The following is a 13670-nucleotide window of genomic DNA, read 5'->3' on the forward strand; positions in this document are numbered from 1 at the left end:
CTTGAGACGCAGACCGCTAGTTTGGAAAGAATTTAATTTCCTCGGCGGTATAGTGCCACGGGATTGCCATACGGAATGAATAAACTTGTATCGTCCGCATAAATTACAAATTTTGATTCCTCATGAATCTGTGCGATATCATTAATTACAGATTAAAAAGGTAAGGCCCTACAATACTGCCTTGGGGTGCGCCACAAGAAATGGTTTTCACGGACGAAAGGTGATGAATTGCTACACACTGCCTACGAATGCTCAAGTAGGACTGAATCATGTTAACCCTGTTCCAACAGCGCAATTGATGAGCACGATGAACACACTTCGCATTTTGCTACAGTGGCTTTGGCAGTTGGGGTTTCTTGCCTCTAGCAAGATGGTGGAGACCGGCTTCACGTTTTGCGAGTCACCTCTGTGTCGTGCGCTAAACAGCTTCGCTGGTCATTCACCTTCATAATACAACTAACATGGCGCAGTAAAGACGAGGGAAAAGTCGTGACAGGACAAGCGAGTGGAATGGCTGATGAATTCACAGAGTGGAATGGCTCATGAACTTTTTTTTATTAGAGTCGAGATTTCTAGGCCTCTTTTCGCTGTTCTTGGAGTGTTTGCTCGATCCGCCGCTTACCGATTGAGGTGGGCTGTCTTTACAGATACTGCAACAGTAAACAGGGTAGATCCCGGAGATGGCGTGACCAAATTCAATCCCTAAGACAGTATGAAGGTGGATGACCAGCAAAGCTGTTTAGCGCATGACACAGGAGTGCCACAGAACTTTTAACAAAGGTACGAACATATTTATTGTCCTGATCGGTGTTCATCGTGGCGATAGGTGCGCACACACATTCGCGTATTACCTCTGTTATTATATCTGCCCGTCACGTAAGACGGACATATCTCCTTAAGCAATGGTTCATACCCCCGTAAACGCGGCCTCCCCATTACGACGACAGAAGTGAAATTCTTCGCTGGATTGACGAGCCGTAACGGAGCCAGCTGTAGAAGAAGAGGACGACGAACGCGTGAGCAGTGCCACGAGCGCGTTCGCGCGGTTGCGCCGAGGAACGTCAACCCTTTCCCCTTGGTCGCCTGATCAGGCGCACACTACGTCACGCACTGTCATACATTCACAGAGACGCATCGTTTTAGACACAGGCGGCCGTTAAACCGAGCTCCGACGCGGGCGGCGATATGCGTTTGCTTTTGTTATGGGCTCTTTCACTCCCACATTTTAGGAGAGAGTTTTTCCCCGCGGACGCCACAAAATGCCGGATCATAGCAATAGACAGCTTAGCTGTAAAACATTTTGGGTTTCGCGTGCCAGAACCATGATCTGACTATGGCGTACGTCTTTGTTGGGCACTCTTAATTACGCATAGAGTTTCATACATTTATTGGAGGAAACTGTGAGGCTTGTGTCACAATGTAACACAGCACTTCTAAGCAAAGAAGCCCAAAATTGAAATCATTACGCCACGGACGCATAGACAGGCGGAACCACTGCAACTAGCAAGACTCATTCGTGTTTTCAGAGTCTTACTACCATCTGCATTAAAAAAGTCGATTATTTTGAAATTTAGGCAAATGAAGGGAGATAAAGCCTAAGAAATGAAGCCACAAAAACTTCTGAATCCACAAGCAACAGATAAGACAATTCCGTCTACTACCCGTCATTCCCATCGTGGCTGAACTTTCGCATCGCCAGAATTTCCTCTAGTAGTAATTGTAGTAAACTATGGGATAGCGGATAACTTTTTTAACGTGCATCTATAGGTGTGTTCCAATTCTGGCCAGCATCGGAGGCAGCCTACGTAGACGGCTAAGGGGACAGCCGAGAGAGCTGCGAGGCCAAGTAATGGAACGCGTTTAGAGCCGTCTGGAAGATCGTTCTGGAAGTTCTTCTGCAACGTGACGCCACCCCGAAGGCACACATTATTTCTGTATTTTAAGCCTTCGCACCTGCGAACCCATGGAAAACACGATGTGACTTACATTGAGGGCACAGGAAAGCGTGTCTATGCTTTCTTGTGCAAAGACTACCTTCCCGTCGAGTTTTCAAGCGTCCTGCTTAGCCGTCACCTTGTTTGGATAGGAAAGTAGCCTGCAAGCTGTCTACTTTGACGTCTTCGTAAGAATTTTAACGAGAATTAAGATGGCCTCGGTCCGCTTAGCCGTCTACTTTGCAGTCTACGGCGAGTATTGAAACATAGCCTAAATCTAAGATGCACGTTTAAAGAATCTGCGCTAGCAAACGCTTGGTAAAGCGCTAACAATCTGTGGCACCACTGACAAATGCGTGGTGGTGCAGTTACGCGAGATAGCCATGTTCAATCATGGCTGGTCTAGAGCATGCGTCTGGGGATTGGAATATGGCCTGCGCAATGGGCTGTTTGCCCACGACGCCGGCTTTGTCAGGGGAGGCACTGATTACCAACACAGATGTGACCATGCTTGCCGCTCTAAAAAATGCATGCTGCTGTCAGCCTTAAAGCTACGTTCGCTCGTATTAATTCCTCCAGGTTTATTTTGCTGAATAATAAGATAAGTACGGTAAATGACCTCGAGTGGGCCTTTACTTTTTTTCTCACTTAAATATATAAAACCTGCGGCAGCATTGTTTTTTTACACTGCATGCATATTACTGAATTTGTGCCTTTGCGCGTGCAAGAAAAACCATTGAGACATGAGAGCAAACATATTTACCAGTATTTTTATTCTGGAAGAAAAATAGGACCCCTAGCCACACAGACAAAAACAGCGCGGAAAAAGGAACAGTTAATTCATCAACAACAAACTCTACAATATCCGGTAGTTGCGGTACACCGTTACGAGCGTTGGTTATTTCTTGTTGAGGTCAATATGTTGACAAGCAAGGACCGCAGAAACATCTTTGTAATGAGGTCCACCAAGTAAGGCATACACAATAGCATGTCCCATGGTTTTTTAAACTGGCTCAAGTGAAATGCGATCAGTTTGCCACCCCAATTCTTCAGTGTCAGCAACGCCGCCACACCATAGTGTTGTGTCTTGTTTAGATAATACATGCACTTTGTTGTTGAGGCAGCTATTGGCTCCTATAGTTTCCTTTTTGTTGCAGCATGGACAAGTCGAGTGTCAGACAACCAATGGTCGCTATATGTCATGACGCAACAAGCACTGCAAATGCGGCCTGCGTTTAACTTTGTTCACTCGCATCCTTTGCGATTCAGGTGTCTGCTCATTGGATATCCCTCGAACAAATTCCTCCGGCTAATTTACACGCCACCATTTTGCTGCCCCCAGTGCGAATGGTTTTGTTTTAGCCGGTTACTTTCGGGGCTTCGCAATAGATGGTACCTTGAATGATGTGCATGCAGAAATAATCGTCGGAAACGCTCCGGGTACAAGCTTCCATACTCTGCAGTTCTTTCTGTAGTCTTCTTGGTTGAAGCCACGACTGCGAACGGCCGACGTAGGAAAGTCGTCTAGACAACGAAGTTCTTTCGGGATGCGCTTGCCATTCACCGTAGTGGTAGGACCATGTCAGCGGGAAGCTCATGGAATGGGACGCAACATCTTTATTTATAATACAGAATGGGCCGCAACACGAAACAATTTCCGCGCGGCGAAAAAAATCAAAACACCTAAGCACAAAACGAGCATCCAACGAGTTTCACACAAACACGCGCCATGATGTGCGCACAACGCAGGCATATAGTGCAAACGTTATGACAGCACTCGCCAGAGACACCGGCGACGCAGCTGACCACCAGGAGCAACGACGCGCCGCGTCTCTTAGCAATCCGCGCGCAGAGCGAGCGGCAGCGCCTCGAAGCTCCGAGCCACATTTGGTCTCTATGAAACTGTAGATTGTTTCCGTTATGCAGACCGTATTCCAAACACGAGACGCACGCTCCAGCTCGGCCATTTTTCAATGTAACTCGGCGCTCAAGTAAAGCAGTTTGTTAAAGATGACGTCAAACGAGTTTCCGACCCAATATGAAGCGCCAATATTTGCTGACAAACTAATAGTTCAGTGGAAAATGTACGTCACTGCCAAACTCCAAAGGTAATTTTTTAATGTGCGTCGGTTTATATTAATAGAGGGGGAACTGACATTAGTGCCTACGGGAGGTGCAACCATTGCGGAATTCAGCCAGCAGGAATGATGGTTCGTACATGGTTTCTTCTAAACTTAGTCCTTCTGGCGGCGAACAGAACTTGGAGAACTCTTCTTGGAGAACAGAACGCTTCTTCGACTTTGCAAATGAATTATTTTCAGCCTTTTTTGAGGGAGTTTTAAAGGCCCCACTTTGCCCCGATTACAAATGTGCGCAGATAATAATAGTCTTGTGTTTACAAAACAGTTTTTGACATTTAGAAATATAAATAACGTCACAAGAACGGACAGATGCATGTGCTAACCATCATTCCCTTGACAGGTGAACGATTTCATTTCCACAGTGTCCTCTAGTAATTTTTGTAAGAAACTCCCATAGTTGAAGGCAACGTAAGACCTCAGTGGCAAATACGCCACTGTCCAACTCGGACACTTTGTATATATAGCGTCGGCTAATTAGGTTCGCTTATTGACATCAAGGTAGAGGCTAAGTGCTTTCAATATTGGTTTCCCTCGGGAACTGTTTCAGAGTACCGATGTGCAGGGAGCAGATGTAGTGTGGTTTCGTTGGCGCTGCTCGTAGTGAACATTTAGATTTTCACCTATATACTGGTTCAACTGTCTCTTAATGTGATTATTGTAACCTTGGTAGGTCGAAGCGAAGCACACGCGCCTATCTTTGGGGAAGAAATTGTTTCCAAAGTGAGGTTGGCTCACAATGCTCAATTCTGTGGTCGCCCCACGCGGGTGAACCACTTCCAGCGCGCCCGTGAAATTCTGCCGATGCTTGGGTGAAGATTACCATACAGCGGCCGTAGTGAGCATGCATGATTGAATTAATATTGTCACGTGTATAAAACAATTTATTTGATTTGTTTGCAAAGCGAGAGAGCGTCGAAGATAACGGAAGGAAGCCCAGCCAGGCTGTGTTGATGTTTCGTCGTCTTCTGAGCTGTCGATGTTCGCTTTCTTCTTCAATTCGTTGTAAGAAAAATATGAACGTCCCCTTTGAAGCCGGGAGGGGGCGCATACCGTCTAGCTGGTCACTTTTATCTTTTTTCTCTACCCATTATCAGTATTTGGGACCGGCGGTTTGTGTTAACAAATCATTGATCATGAAATATTGTGATGTCTTAAAACACTGTTTATATTGCCTACTTTTGTCCCACTTATACTACAGCCGTTCTTTTAATATTCTCCACCGAAGATTCATTAAACTTTATTTTGCTATCTATAAATCTCAATGCCTAGGGCAGGGTTACTACCCCTCATTGACATTTGGAGGAATATTGAGACATGATAACAAAAATTCCGCATGGATTTCGCATAATCTCCCCACTCTACGCAAGTATTGTCGTAATCGCAAACTTTCTCCTATGATACTTTAATTTTAGACATCCTGAGCTGGCTTCAAATATTACTGCACTACCTTTTGAATTATCGCAAAGCTCTTGTGTTTAGATAATAATTATCTGTGAAAGTTATTTTCCTGCATGCCTACAATTTCCTCCACGAATGGTAGATAGAATGGTAGATCGAATGGTAGATGCACTTGTCTTCGCTCACTTTGCCGATGCAAGCGCCGCAGACGTGCGAGCTGTTCAGCGCACAGTACACACTGTCATGGTTGTTTACCTATGTGTGCCATGGGGTGAGTGGAAAATTTAACCAAATCGGTAAACGAATTCTCTCACACAATGCATATATTTTCCTCGCACACATGACTGTCGAGCGTTTCTTCATTTGCGAAACGACTGTCGCACTCCGGACACAGATACTCCTTTTCATTCTTGTAGCCACAGCGGTGACATTTGAGACTAGATTTGTGCGTAAAGGATCGTTTACATACTTCGCAAACGTAAGGTTTCTTACCTGTATGTGCGTTTAGATGTTCATTAAGACTTCGTTTGGTCGCAAACGATTTAGGACATTCTTTGCAGGCATGAGGTCTTTCGCCCCTATGCGCTCTGAGATGCACTTTGAGCTGCTGTTTCCGCCCAAATGTTTTAGAACATATTTTGCAGGCATGGGGTTTTTCGCCCGTATGAGTTTTGAGATGATCCTTCAGATGGTGATTCAGGGCAAATGATGTAGGACATTCTTGGCAGGCATAAGGCTTTTCGCCTGTGTGCATGCGGCTATGTCTGACAAGAGTCCACTTCGTTGAGAAAAACTTGCAACATTCCTTGCAGATATGAGGCTCATAGCCCGTGTGCTTGACTTGCTGCCTGTCCATGTTCGATGGGTCACAGGGAACACTGTCTCCCAGATCGGTAACGCTTTGCCAGTTTCTTGGCTTTGTTCCGTCAGTAATCCTACAAGCAGACGGACACAGGAGTATAAACTGCCATATTAGCTGGTGTTAAAGGAAGACAACAAAGCGTTTTTGCCAGTATCAGGAATACAGCCCGCAATTTGACAGAATACTTTAAGTACTGCTGTTAAGCTGGCTACTGTTCCCGGGATTCTTGGTTCATGTTACCAGTGTGACAGAAACGGGACAAGAAGAGGAGACAAAGGCACCACAAACGCTGGACTACAACTGGAATTTGCTTAACACAAGGCTACACAAGCAATAACCGCAAAATTTACAACAATTTTACCATGCATGCGTACCTCTCCTCTTCTGACTGAGATACTCCATTTCTTTCTGTGTGGTACCAACAGAAGTGGTTGTAATGCAGTTATCATTTTTGTTGCTGAATTCCTCCAAGACCAATATGTTGAGTTCTGATTCTGAAAAAAAGCACATATGTCTTACCTCGGTTTAAATGAGAACTTAAGAGATTGGCCTTTGGGGCTTCTAGCATGGGAAAAAAGGTGGCAACAGCACTAACGCCGCTTCCGTTCGTATCACACAGGAATAAGTGCAGTAGGCCACTCAGAAGATGAGCGGCATGCCAGCCCGGTTTAAAATACGACATGGTTTATGGTTTTGGCTTCTGTACTTTTGTATTGGGAAAATTTCTGTTTTAGTCCAGCGTTTCTGGTGTCTACATCCCTTCTTTGTGTCCCATTTAGATCCTGCATGTAATATGAATCAAGAATGAGAGAGCAAACTTACGCGATAGGTAGAGCTACTTGAATAAACAAGATCTTTCTCAACCCAAAATACTTCGTACATGGTTATGCCTCCCTAAACTGAGGTGCGTTTTAATATCCTTAATGCGTTTAGATCTGGAGGGCGACGTAATTTCCTTTGATTACTAGACTCTTGCAAAATCGTTAGATCTGTCAAGAATACTACTAGTAGATGGACAAAGGGATACGCGTATTAACTACTTTACAGGAGGACCGTCACACGTTTTACCAAAAGGATGGATAAATTAAAAAAGCACGTTTATGCGAAAGCGATCTGCTTCACCTAAATGTTAACTTCATGCTGGTTCTACTATATCACGTGATTTGAACGAAATAGAGAACATTCGTGTGCTCAAGGTGTGGTCTTACGAAGCACCACATCAAAGTCAAAGAAATATCCGAATATAGCAATATTTTGCATGTAGAATTGGCTCTCATATCTCTTGTGTAAATCACTAGTAGTATTGCTAGATAATCGTATCGGAAACAGATGTTGCTCTTGTTGCAGACGGTCGCTATAGACGAAAGGCGCAGGTTTACCTGCATAGTTTTAGCTGCAAGTTTTAAAGCCCCATTATAACTAGTTATTTGAAGGCGGGATTGGTTAACGGTGAAAAAACAAGAAGTGTTTAAAGAATAGAACAAAATGATATTGATCAGTTATTACCATAACGACAAGCTTATTAGCTACACGTGCCGCAACGCTCTTGCACCTATTTGTGAAAAATATGATTAGTGATGATTAATGGGGTTTTATGGAGCAAGAGCCAGGCGCGGTCAAAGAGTGCCACAAAATGGCGCGACGTAGTCGGTGGTGTGGTCAATGGTAAAGGGCATACGTGACCCTGCTGTATGGCGGCCAAAAACATTCGCTGTGAAGTGCGTAAAATACACATGTAAATAAATATCTGGCAATGATACATAGGGTGTACAATGATATATTGGACAAAAATAAAAGGTATCATACGAAGAGTTGCAATACTAAAATTCACTACCAGTAGCACTACTGCCTCACCAGGGCCCTTCCAAAGTAAGGGGCTGGAGGCGTGCGCTATACAAAACGCTACCTTTGCAACAGCGGCCTTTCAAGAGAGGCCGGGTTATGAGTTCTTTGGGCTGATAACATGTAGTAAGCGGGTTTCATTGAAAAGATTTAAGACTAATTTTGACTTGAATAACGGTTCCTTAAAGAGGAACATTACTGGATGAAGAGGGACATGTCTGTAAGCTAGAAGAAAGTTTTTTTTTTTCCTTTCCAGATAGGCTTCTCGGCACTCCAGTAAGATGTGGATGACGGTCAACCTCTTACTACATTTACCACAGATCGGAGGTTCATCACCAATCAACAAATATTTGTGTGTGCCGAATACATGTGAGTCATATTCTGAACCTAGTTAAGAGGACACCGGCTTCTCTTGATTTCGTTGATGGCGAAATGTTTAACCGTGGCTTAATCAGGTGAAGCTTATTATACGTTCCAGGATCCCACAGTGCCAATAGCTTTAGTTTTCTCCGTAGGAAAGGCTTCAAATCTATAGCTGCGACAGTCGTAGGGGCGTGGCGAGTTTTCGTTCTATGGTTGTAGCGAGTTCATAGGCAAGTGTATTACCCTCGATGCCTCTGCGGCCAGGACACCCAGAATATTACGGTACATTGTTAAGCTGCATAAATAATGCACAGAAGTTAATATAGTTCAATAATTACAGGGTTTTATGCTTTTGTCGCGACATTAAGGGCTTAACTATGCTTAATGCGTCTAAAAATAATCGCCAGGGTTGGTTTTTCTGATCATTAATTGGCGCATCTAAGTGCTCCGCGTCAAGCGCGTAATTTATTGTAAGCTTTTAAAAAAGCGCATCGCTATCGATCGCAGCACGCCACTCGACTGAGTTTTCAGCCGCCCCTGACCAGGTGACGCGATTTGACCATATGACGTCAGTAAGGCGAGCTATCCGATTGGCTGCCCAGGGCGCGTCATTGATAGTTTTTCCAACATTATGGTGAACAAGTGTTTTTCTTAATAGTTTAAATGTTAGTTGCCTTCTTTCTATAAAAAGAAAATAATAGAAAGAGAATACACAAGGACAACGTCTCACTACACTCAAGCACTTCCGGCGCGCAGCAAGTGTCGTCTGATTGTGCTACAACGTGCTCCGTATTGACGCGAGCTGCGCGGTCAGTGTTGGTCTCGATCTGTCTTCGCGAGTACCATGGTTCGCCCTGGCGTTATGGGCTGCAAACGTAACTATCGGCGACATGTCAAGCTGCATAATCGTGTCCATCTGCAATGAAAACATGAGAGCAAAGTGCCTGCAGCGCTGGTTGTCGGTATCCGATCGGCCCCAGAATCTACTCATTCGTGACCATCACTTCACACCGCAGGATTACCATATACCACAATAGTGTTCGCGTGTGCGGTATTCGGGTAAACGTAAGCTGACTGGGCCTGGGCGTTTCACAGGATGAGTGGAGATGCAAACGTGAACGGCCTGGACGTTGCAACCACCTTGTGACACAGATCTCAACCAAACACAGAACTAACATAGCAGTAATCAAGTGTATTCTACTTTGCTGCTGGGGTAAATTTTCGGCAGGAGCGTAATCGTAAATACGCTGTTTTTCTAGATGTTTAAAATGTTATACGCGTGATTACAGCAATATTAGCAAGTTTTGTGGCTGGTTAAGCTCTGCGCCACCAGGTGGCTGGACCATGCAGACCGATCAGGCCGCTCACGTACGTGTGCGCTAAAGCGCCTTCATCACAGGAGTAATAGTATGGAGGAGCTTTAGTTTACGCTTCCACCCATCCGTCAAAACGCCCAGCTCGCCTGTGCTTACCGGAAGACCGTCACGCTTGGCGCTGCGACAGAATGCTCGCAAAGCACGCTGCTTCGGTAGGTCTCGCTTGGGTTCGACTGCCAGGTGGCTGGCGGAAAGGTTCAGAGGCTTCGTACGCTGGCTCCAAGACAACCGGAAGTAGACGATATTCCATCATGACGCAGAACCAGTTAGGGCGGATCTTAGCCCCGATTCACTCAGCGAACGAGTTCAGGAGGGTAACTTGTAATCGTCCGTAACTCTCTTAATAGGGGACACTTCACAAAAATTGTGGTGCGAATGTTTTACTGTAGCTGTACCCTACGCGTCAACAACTTTGTCCGAACAATTTCAGGGACCCTTTAAGGGTGCAGCGAAGCAAGAACAGTCCCAACTTTCTTTTGGTGGCAGTAGTATAACATCTACCACTTCATTATGCTCAACTGCAATGTTGGGAAGTTTATGATCCGTGCTTTTTGCTCGCAGCAGCTACTATTTCGGAAACACATCGGCAGTACGCTAGATTGGCTGTAATAGAGTAACTTCAAATGGTGAACGTAAGGAATAACAAAAGTGCCACATGTGCTGATCAGCAACCCCCTCTACCAGTACCTCTTAAAATAATTATAAAGCAGGTATTAGGGGGGCCCAACTATACCGTAGTACTTTTCTGATGACACCAATATATTTTAAGGAATTCCATTTGAGAATTTAAGGAATTCCATTTGTACACGTTGAAAGACGCCGATGACCGCTTCTTTTTTTCAAGCAGATTTCCTAGAGAAACAGGCATTAAAGAATATGAAGTTCGCTGAGAATGAACTTGGCGTTAACGTTATTAAAATGGGCTCCCATAAGTATATCCTACTGCTACGGCAGAAAATAGCGTGTGTGCGGCATTAAACAAACTTCGTGGCGCTTCATCTTGCACTGCAAATGATAGTTCTCTTACAGGCACCAGGCACGGTCACACAGAAAACGGAATATTACAGACTGTTCTCGCCAAGAGAAGATCGCCGGAGCAAGCACTATTGTGGCACATGTTGCATTCCCTTTCCTGTATGCGTGCTGTTTACTCAAAGAAACACTTTACATGCGGGGCTTACCTGGCGTCGTCATTCAAAATAGCTGATGCTTTCTCCATAAGCGCCTCGTTGGTCCTTGGTTCATCGCTGCTGCTGGTGCTGCTGTAAGGGGGGGGGGGGGGGGGGTGTAATGCCAAAACACATGTAGTGGAAGAAATAATAAATGAACAGTTGTGTTAATGATTGCGCTAAGCACACCTACTGCAATTTCTCCCGTCACATTATCTACGGGGTCATCATATATAAGTTTTGTGGAATTTTTCAAGATCGTTTGTGGCAGCTACATAGCATAATTCTCCTTGAGTTGGATTATTTGAAGAGGAGGACATTATTAGCACGATAAATCTAAACACATATTCAAATAAATAACGACATATTACTAATTGACTTTTCAATTACTTCCTGGTATATATTCCAATTTACGAATTGTAGCGAGTGAGCTCGCAAGATGTATCCACTTGAAATGAATTTCCAGGATGACACCAGTTTTCAGATAGCTCCAAAAGTGTGGGCGAAAACGCAGACGCTCCTGTTATTCTTGGGCTTCAATGAATAAAAATGCGTTTCGTAAAAAAGTATAACAATGCATTTTTGCGGTGAGTTCGGTGGCGCTTATCCCTAAACTGGCGTCATTCCAGAAATTTATTTCATCTGGATTATGCCTTACAAAGCTAAGTACACGGGTGTTTTCGCATTTCGCCGCCATCGAAATGCGGCCGCCGTAGCCGGGATTCGATCCCGCGACCTCGTGCTTAGCAGCCCAACAACATAGCCACTAAGCAACCACGGCGGGTTGGTCACGGGAGAGCTAGAACGTTTTGTCGCGAGAACACACCGTACAACAAAAATAAGCAGGAAGAATGCTTAGCAAACGAACATGAAAAACAAAAACAACGAAATATGTGCAACCAACCTTCCACGCGCTGATTTCACTATGCATTGCATAGATATAATGCTATCTGCTTGCAATTTGCAATGCGTGGAGTGCATCCACACGGGCCGCAGTGCCTACATCTGCTGCCAGAAACGAGGCTGCAACATGTTTCTTCACTGTGGTATGTGTAGACCAGCGATTCCGTGTAATCAGTGCACAGAAGGTTGCGTGCATTTTGTTGTTTGTATTTGTTTTAATGCGTGAGAATTAGAACGCTCATCTGAACAAAGCCCCGGCGGCGTTCATCGGTCACCGCCAAGTGTAGGAGAGGATGAAAGAGTGGAGTGGAGGAGGGCATTGTGTGACGTCACTAGGGTAGAGAAGGGACGAAGTATGGACAGGTGAGAGAGTCTGAAGGATAGAGAGGGTGGGGCCACGTCACACCTTAGGAGCCAACGGGAATACATGTGGCGTGTGACGTGCTTCGGGGCTCCCAGCTGGCAGATCGTCAGGGAAGAAGAGGGAATTGCACTGTGGCACGCTGCAGGGGACTTTGGAGACTTCCTGTGGTGTTTACAGGTTCAGACACGTATTGTGGAGGTGCATGTTTGTGTGCTGTTCAATATGGATGCAGTGCAGTCAACGAGCAATGTGGAAAGCCGTGCTCACGTGCGTCGCCGAAAGAAGGCCGAGGCGATGCAATGGCGACGACAGCACGAATCAGAGGAAGCCCGCAAGGCTCTTTTGGCTGCAGCAACTGAAGCAAAGCGCCGAAAGGTGTGGAGTCAGAGGAGGAACGCCAACTTCGGTTAGTATGGGAGGCCGAAACAAAGCGGGCTAAGCGTCAGGCAAAAGCCAAGGCACAACGGGCTAAGCGTCATGCAGGTACCGAATTACGACGAGCAGAAGGTGAGGTATAACGGCAAGAGGAGGCGGATAAATGTCAAGCGGGAAAGGCCACAGAGGCAGAGTGCCGACGACATCGGCACATTAGAACAACGGATGCCTTTAAATGACACTTCCGAGGGGTTAATGCGAAAGCATATCCGTCGGATCAATAAACTGATCTGCAAATAATTTTTATTGCATGTGATTGCAATTATAGGGACACTCCAGACGCATTTCTGCCGTCGCCGTCACTGTGATGTTCCGTATAAAGTCCAGCAGCCCCCGGAAGGCAAAGCTAGTTTCGGTTTCAAGGAACAAGCGCGCTCCTGGCGTCTGCCGGACATCCTAAGTTATTTTTTTATTTCTCTTTGTGAATTTTAAACGGGCGAAGCGCGGGAAGTTGTCTTCGGGCGTTCGTCGAGCTTGCCTCCACTCACCCTCACCACTTGTTCAGCGATATCACAAGTCGGATCGCGCTTGGTCGCCTGCTTTGGTTGTCGTCCCAAGTATGAAGCTGGAAAAGATAATACATTTAAGCTTGATCAGGGGTGCAAGGAACGGAAAATGCAGGAAACCAGGCCAACCAAGCATTAGACGAAGATGGCTAAATCGGGGCATCACATGTGTTGCGCGGCTGTGTGGTGTTCGAACACCGGGAATTCCAGTTCTGCCAAGTTTTTTCAGTTTTCCCAGTGACAGCAGGTAAGCACAAGTATTTCACTATATTTTCCGAGCAGGTATTCATTTTGCATGAGTAAACCAGTTCTGTACAACTCTGAGTAAACTGACATAGGAGCAGTGTCGCTCGACCCATTCGTCATGAAGGCAGCCC

General features: G+C 45.4%; 1 long non-coding RNA gene across 1 annotated transcript; it reads right to left on the reverse strand.

Annotated features, from left to right (window-relative positions):
* Window positions 1-4784: 4784 nt before the first annotated feature.
* Window positions 4785-13356, reverse strand: LOC125942435 (uncharacterized). Its single transcript, XR_007465107.1, has 3 exons — window positions 13276-13356; window positions 11098-11178; window positions 4785-6408 (listed from the first exon to the last, which is right to left on the reverse strand). It is a non-coding gene; the product is annotated as an uncharacterized LOC125942435 (long non-coding RNA).
* Between the last annotated feature and the right edge of the window lie 314 nt (window positions 13357-13670).

Source organism: Dermacentor silvarum, chromosome 1 (genome assembly GCF_013339745.2).
Source record: "Dermacentor silvarum isolate Dsil-2018 chromosome 1, BIME_Dsil_1.4, whole genome shotgun sequence".
Taxonomy (NCBI): Eukaryota; Metazoa; Arthropoda; class Arachnida; order Ixodida; family Ixodidae; genus Dermacentor; species Dermacentor silvarum.